The following is a 7,363-nucleotide window of genomic DNA, read 5'->3' as shown; positions in this document are numbered from 1 at the left end:
CCAAATGGCGTTATGAAGGCGGTCTTTAGCCTGTCGGCCGGGTTCAGCTTTATCTGGTGACATCCAGAGTATGCATCCAAGAAACTCAATAGCTCGCATCCGGCTGTGGAGTCGATCACCTGATCAATCATCGGCAGAGCAAAGGGATCTTTGGGGCAGGCTTTGTTGAGGCTGGTGTAGTCAATGCACATGCGCCACTGCTTGTTCTTTTTCAACACTAGGACTGGGTTGGCCAGCCATTCTGTGAAAAACACCTCCATGATGAATCCGGCTGCTAGAAGCCGGGCTATCTCTTCTCCAACAACTCTTCTCTTTTCTTCTGACAGGCGGCGCAAGGGCTGCTTGACCGGCTTGGCGTCAGGTCGGACATGTAACTTGTGCTCAACGAAATCCGTCAGAACACCCGGCATGTCCTTGGGGGACCATGCGAAGATGTCCCAATTCTCACGGAGGAAATCGACGAGCTCGCCTTCCTATTTGCTGTCAAGGCATGTGCCTATGACAGCGTGCCTCTCCGGGTGCTCTGGGTCCAAGGGCATCCTCTTTGTTTCCTTGGCCGGCTTGAACGAGCCCTCGGCTTCCGACTCCTGGGGCGTGGGTGACATTTCCGGCTTCTTGCCTGCCAATGCCACCACCCGGTCAAGGAGCTGCTTCTCGGTTGCAATCACGAGGGACTCGGCCAGCCGGCTGCTATCTGTGGTGCAAGCGACCGACTTCTTGTAGTCTCCGACTACTGTCAGGATCCCCTTGGTACTCAGCATCTTCATCTTGAGGTAGGCATAGTGGGGGACTGCCATGAACTTGGCTAGTGCAGGACGGCCTAGCAATGCATGGTAGGGGCTCTGAAGGTCCACCACTTCAAACCAAACTGGCTCTCAGCGAAAGTGATTCTTGTCTCCGAAGAGGACATCAATTTGTGTCTTGCCAATTGGTGAGCAGGAAAGGCCAGGGACTATGCCATGGAACATAGTCCGACTGGGGACGAGCTGCTTCTGCTTGATTCCCAACTTCTCCATTGTGTCGCGATACATGATGTTGATGCTGCTGCCGCCATCTATCAAGACTCTGGGGAAACGGGCTGCTCGTCCCTCTGTTGCAAGGGTCGCTTCTAGGACCAGGGCGTACGAACTAGGGGAAGGCATCACTTCCGGGTGGTCGGCCCTGCTCCAACTGATAGGCTTCTCGGACCAATTCATGAACTCTGGGGTGCTGGAGGCCACTGCTTGTATTTCTTGTTGTTGTTGCCGTTTGCTGCGTCTGTCATTGGGCACGCTGGTGAACACAACATAAGCTCCGTGTTCCTCCGGGTACTCGTCTTGGATGGCGCTGACTGGTCGGGCCGCCGACTGCTGAGGCTGAGGAGGCGGTGGTCCAGCAGGCAGAGGAGGCAGGAGTCCATCTCCCTTGGCAATCCTGGCGAGCCAGTGACACTTTTGAGTGGTGTGGTTGGAGGGCTTTGCTCCGCTATGGAATTTGCAGGGTGCATCTAGAGTTTGCTCGTAAGAGAAGGCGGGCAACCAGTTGGACTTGCCGCCCTTCTGCCGCTTGGGGGCTGGCGGCCCTTCTGGCTGCTGATCCTCGACCGTCGCCACCTGCCGGCTAGTGGAAGCCGGCTGAGTGGCCTTTCGCTTGTTATCTCGTGGCTGCTGTCGCCGACTGGTGTCGCCAGCCGGAGTCCGAGGTGCCTAGGATGCCACCTTTCCAGACGCGTCAACCAGGATTTCCGCCTTCATGGAGGAGTCGGCCGTGGCCTGCTTGTCGGTGATGACCAGCAGCTCATCAAGGGTCTCGGCCTTGTCGCAGAGGAGGCGGTGCTTGAGGAGGGTGCCCTCTCGGCACCCGGCAGTGAAGTACTCGATTGCCTGCACCTCGTGCACGCCTTCGCAGGAGTTGCACAGCTCGGTCCAGCGCATGAGGTAGTCGCGAGTGGACTTAGTGGGCCCTTGGATGCATAGAGAGAGCTGCCGGGGCTTGGGGGCCCGCTGGTAAGTGCTGGTGAAGTTGCGGATGAAGGCCTCGGTGAAATCAACCCAGCTGTTGATGCTGCGGGGCTTCAGGCTGTTGAGCCATGTCCGAACAGTGCCTTGAAGCATGAGCGGGACATACTTCACGGCAACACGCTTGTTGCCGTTTCCTATACTGACGGCTGTGGAGTAGTTGACTAGCCAGTCCTCCGGCATCACGGAGCCGGTGTATTTGGGCATGTCTCGCGGGAGGGTGAACCCTTTGGGGAAGGGCTCATTGCGGATTCGGGGGCCGAAGCAGGGCGGGCCCAGCGCATCTTCCTCTTCAAGTGCCAGGGATCGGTTGAGGCGATCGATCCAGTGGCGAGCATCGTTCTCTCTGACTCCCTCCCGGCGGCCAAGGCGGTTGCCGAGTGTCGGGTGTGTGACAGGAGGCGGAGTGGGGTATCTTGCTCCATGAGGCGGGGGAGGCGGCAGGTCGCCTCGCTGCTCTACTGCACGAGGGCGGCCTTCCTCATCCCGCTGATGGAGATGCGTGTCCGACTGCGGCTAGCAGCCGGCTCATTGCCCTTTTCTCCACGGGCGCCACCAGTCGGTGTCCGGGAGGTCGCCCCGTGATCTCGGCGTGGGGGCGGCTCGTTGTCTCGTCCGGCTGGGTCTTCAGCATGGCAGGTGGCCTCATGCTGCGTGGCTGCCGCGTCCAGGAGCTGTTGGACTCGCTTGGTCATGTGGCAGAGCTCGTCACCGTCGTACTTGTTCAACTCATCCGTCACCGCCTGGGCGGCCCGGATGTTCTCTACAGGCGTGGCGTAGACGGGGCGCTCTACCCTGAACATGGTGGCAACGGCCGCGCCATGCTGCCGAACCATGCTGAGGCGGCTAGGCCCCCCAGGAGCCGGGGTGCCGCCTACGGCCCCGTCCATCTCGCGCCGATAGGCGTCCGACAGCCGGCGCATGCTGGCCAGGCAGCTAGCACTCTCGACAAGCTGGAGGCGGCGTGCCTCCAGCACCTCAGCATCCGCGCCCTCAGGGATAGGCACCGAGAGGTCGCGCAGGGTGGCCTCAAGGGAATCTTGAGCTCGCCCGTCCGAGTGCTCCTCGCTGTTGATGACGAGCACCTCCGTGACGGTGCTCCCGCCGCTGTACTCGCGAGGAGGCGGCTCATCATAGACCACCACGTTGGTGGGAAACGCGTCGAGCGACGTCGTGTCAGAGTCGACGATCATCGGATCGGTCGAGCCAACGGACTCCAGGTCCACAGAGGGCTCGCTGGCGACACAGAGCTGGTCGAGGAGGCTGACGAGGCGGCTCTCGGGGCAGCTTCTGCCCGCGTCGGAGGCCGGCTCGTCGGAGAGGTCGATCTCTCCGACGAGGTCAGCGAGGCAACTCGCCGCGCAGGTGATCTCCGCGCCATGCAGTGCGTCGAGGCTGACGCCGTCGGGCGTGCTGGGCTGGCTTCGCTCGCCAGGAAGGAACATGGTTACCGTCCAGAGCAGATCTCCAGGAGAAGGTGCACCTCGCCCCACGGTGGGCACCAAATGTCGGGGGTTGGGTGCGACATATGCCAATGGATGGCTTATCATGGCGGGAGCGAGTAGAACGTCGCCAGTGCCTAGAAGCGGGATAAGGCATAGACACGAACGCCGGCGGACTTTACCCAGGTTCAGGGCTCTCCTAGGAGATAACACCCCTAGTCCTGCTCTGCGGGGTCTCCGCATGATCACTAATGCTCAAGTGATACAAGGGTGCTCCTCGAGCTGTATGCTAGAGGCGGGAGGGAGCAAGGCTCAGCTCTCTTCCTGCTCTATGGGGTGGCTAGTGCTAATGGCGTCGAACCCTTTGCATGGGTGGCCTGAGGGGTTTATATAGGCCTACCCCCCAGGGGTACAATGGTAATCCGGCGGGCCGCCGGGCCCGGCTGCTAGTGTCCCCGACCTCCGGCTTCTCCGCCGACCGCTGGGGCCCACCGCCTGGTGGGGCCCCGCCGGCTGGTTGGTGGCTGCTTACTGTAGCCATGTCATCGGTGACGAGGGCTTGGTCACCTTTGCGTGGCTACAGTCCCGCCGCCTGGCGGGAGGATATTCTAGCCACACCTGGTCTCATCAGTTTAATGGCATGCATGCCTCGGGACAAGGGACGGCCGCCTGCTGGAGGCCGGCTCCTCTTGAATCCGCTTGGTCGAGCTTCCGCCGCCTTCCTGGAGGTCACTGCCCTGTAGGGCCTGCCTCGGGCAGGCCGTACCGACAGGCCGTCGTGGGGAACAGGACTCCGCCTGCCCGGAGCAACATCAGGGGAGACATGGCACAGTGCCCCGCCATGCGGAGATCTCCGTCTGTACAGAGCACTGTAGCCATGCTCGTCTTGAGCATCGGAGGAGACGCGCCTTACTGTAGCCATGCTCCATCTTGTACTCTCGAAGGGGGGCTCGGCCATGCTGCAGTTATGGGACGGCTGCCTGCCTATTGCCGCCTTCTCTGGAGGGCGGCAGCCAGGAACCGGCCGCCCGGAGCGTCGTGGTCTGGGGTCATCCGCCCTCTGGCAGCCGGCCACTGAGCCAGCCGGCCCTAGAGGGTGGAGCTTCGGCTTGGGGCCCAGCTAGGCGGAGCTGGCCCAAAGTCTTGGTAAATCTTGGGACTCGGGTGAGCCTACCCGTGGCCCATTACTCCGACACCAGTGCCAGTTCCTGTTTGTTGCATGCTTTTTGTTTCGCAGAAAATCCATATCAAACAGAGTCCAAACGGGATAAAAACGGACAGAGATTTTTTGGAATATATCCGACTTTTGAGAAGTGGATTCAACGCGAGACAATGCTCGAGGGGCCCACGAGGTAGGGGCACACCCCAGGCGGGTGGGCGCCCCGTGACCCTCATGGACACCCCGTAAGGCAGTTGTTGCCCTTCTTTCGTCAAAAGAAAGCTAATATCCGGAAAAAAAATCGTGTTCAAAGTTCCAATCCAATCGGTGTTACAGATCTCCGGGAATATAAGAAATAGTGAAAGGGCAGAATCTGGGAGCACAGAAATAGAGAGAGACAGAGAGACATATCCAATATCGGAGGGGCTCTCGCCCCTCCCATGCCATGGAGACCAAGGACCAAAATTAGAACCCTTCTCCCACCTAGGGAGAAGGCCAAGGAAGAAGAAGAAGGAGGGGGGCTCTCTCCCCCTCGCTTTCGGGGGCGCCGGGACGCCGCCAGGGCCATCATCATCACCGCAATATACACCAACAACTTCACCGCCCTCATCACCAACTCTTCCCCCCTCTATACAGCGTGTAACCTCTCTTTTACCCGCTGTAATCTCTACTTGAACATGGTGCTCAACGCTATATATTATTTCCCAATGATGTATGGCTATCCTATGATGTTTGAGTAGATCCAATTTGTCCTATGGGTTAATTGATGATCGTGATTGGTTTGAGTTGCATGTTTTATTATTGGTTTTGTCCTATGGTGCTCTCCGTGTCGCGCGAGCGTGAGGGATTCCGGATGTAGGGTGTTGCAATACGTTCATGATTCGCTTATAGTGGGTTGCTTGAGTGACAGCGCTAAACCCGAGTAAGAGGGCTGTTGCGTATGGGATAAAGAGGACTTGATTCTTTAATGCTATGGTTGGGTTTTACCTTAATGATCTTTAGTAGTTGTGGATGCTTGCTAGAGTTCCAATCATAAGTGCATATGATCCAAGAAGAGAAAGTATGTTAGCTTATGCCTCTCCCTCAAATAAAATTTCAATAGTGATTACCGGCTTAGTTATCGATTGCCTAGGGATAAATAACTTTCTCGTGACAAAAAGCTCTCTACTAAAACTAACTTTATTGCTTCTTCTAAACAGCCCCTACTTTTTATTTACATGATCTTTATTATCTTGCAAACCTATCCAACAACACCTACAAAGTACTTCTAGTTTCATACTTGTTCTAGGTAAAGTGAACGTTAAGCGTGCGTAGAGTTGTATCGGTGGTCGATAGAACTTGAGGGAATGTTTGTTCTACCTTTAGCTCCTTGTTGGGTTCGACACTCTTACTTATCGAAAGAGGATACAATTGATCCCCTATACTTGTGGGTTATCAGCTGATTATGTCATTGATATGAGTCATTATAATCTTTAAGAATTATTGTTAACATGGTTAGCTATAATGTTGGCTGAAAACCTGGGTGTTGTTTAAGCTTATTTATGCAAACAAGAGCAAAAGAGTTCGTAAAAGTTTTTCTTTCTCACTTTCAGTTTATCAACTGAATTGCTTCAGGACAAGCAAAGGTTTAAGCTTGGGGGAGTTGATACGTCTCCAACGTATCTACTTTTTATCACGCTTTTTCTCTTGTTTTGGACTCTAATTTGCATGATTTGAATGAAACTAACCCCGGACTGACGCTGTTTTCAATAGAACTACCATGGTGTTGGTTTTTGTGCAGAAATAAAAGTTCTCAGAATGGAACGAAACTTTGTGTGGATTTTTTATAATAAAAGAGAATTTCTGGAGCCAAGATCCACCGGAGAGGGGCCCCTGGGTGGGCACAACCCACCAGGGTGCACCCCCCCTCTCCTGGCGTGCTCAGCTGGGTTGTCCCCACCTGGTGGCCCTGCAGACCTCAACCCTCACACTATAAATTCCTATTTTCGGAGAAAAAAATTAGGGAGAAAGAATTATCGCGATCCACGAGACGGAGCTGCCGCCAAGCCCTATTCTTCCTCGGGAGGGTAGATCTGAAGTCCGTTTGGGGCTCCAGAGAGGAGGATGTTTGTTCTTCGTCATCAGCAACCCTTCTCCATCGCCAATTCCATGATGCTCCCCACCGGGAGTGAGTAATTCCTTTGTAGGCTCACTGGTCGGTGAGGAGTTGGTTGAGATTCATCATGTAATTGAGTTAGTTGTGTTAGGGCTTGATCCCTAGTATGTTCTTAGATTGATGTTGCTATGAATGCTATGCTTAATGCTTGTCACTTTGGGCCTGGGTGCCATGAACTCAGATTTGAACCGTTTATGAATTCATCATTATATCCATGTGTTAGATCCGATGTTGCAAGTTATAGTCACCTACTACGTGTTATGATCCGGTAACCCCGGAGTGACAATAACCGGGACTTCTTCCAGTGATTACTGTAGTTTGAGGAGTTCATGTATTCACTATGTATTAATGCTTTGTTCTGGTTCTCTATTAAAAGGAGGCCTTAATATCCCTTAGTTTCCAATATGGACCCCGCTGCCATGGGACGGTAGGACAAAAGATGTCATGCAAGTTCTTTTAATAAAGCACGTATGACTATTTATGGAATACATGCCTACATTATATCGATGAACTGGAGCTAGTGCCGAGTCGCCCTAGGTTATAACTGTCACATGATGAATATCATCCAACAAGTCACCGATCCAATGCCTACGAACTTTTCCATATTGTT

The sequence above is a fragment of the Triticum aestivum genome, chromosome 6B (genome assembly GCF_018294505.1).
Source record: "Triticum aestivum cultivar Chinese Spring chromosome 6B, IWGSC CS RefSeq v2.1, whole genome shotgun sequence".
Classification (NCBI taxonomy): Eukaryota; Viridiplantae; Streptophyta; class Magnoliopsida; order Poales; family Poaceae; genus Triticum; species Triticum aestivum.
Note: the sequence above shows the minus strand (reverse complement) of the source record.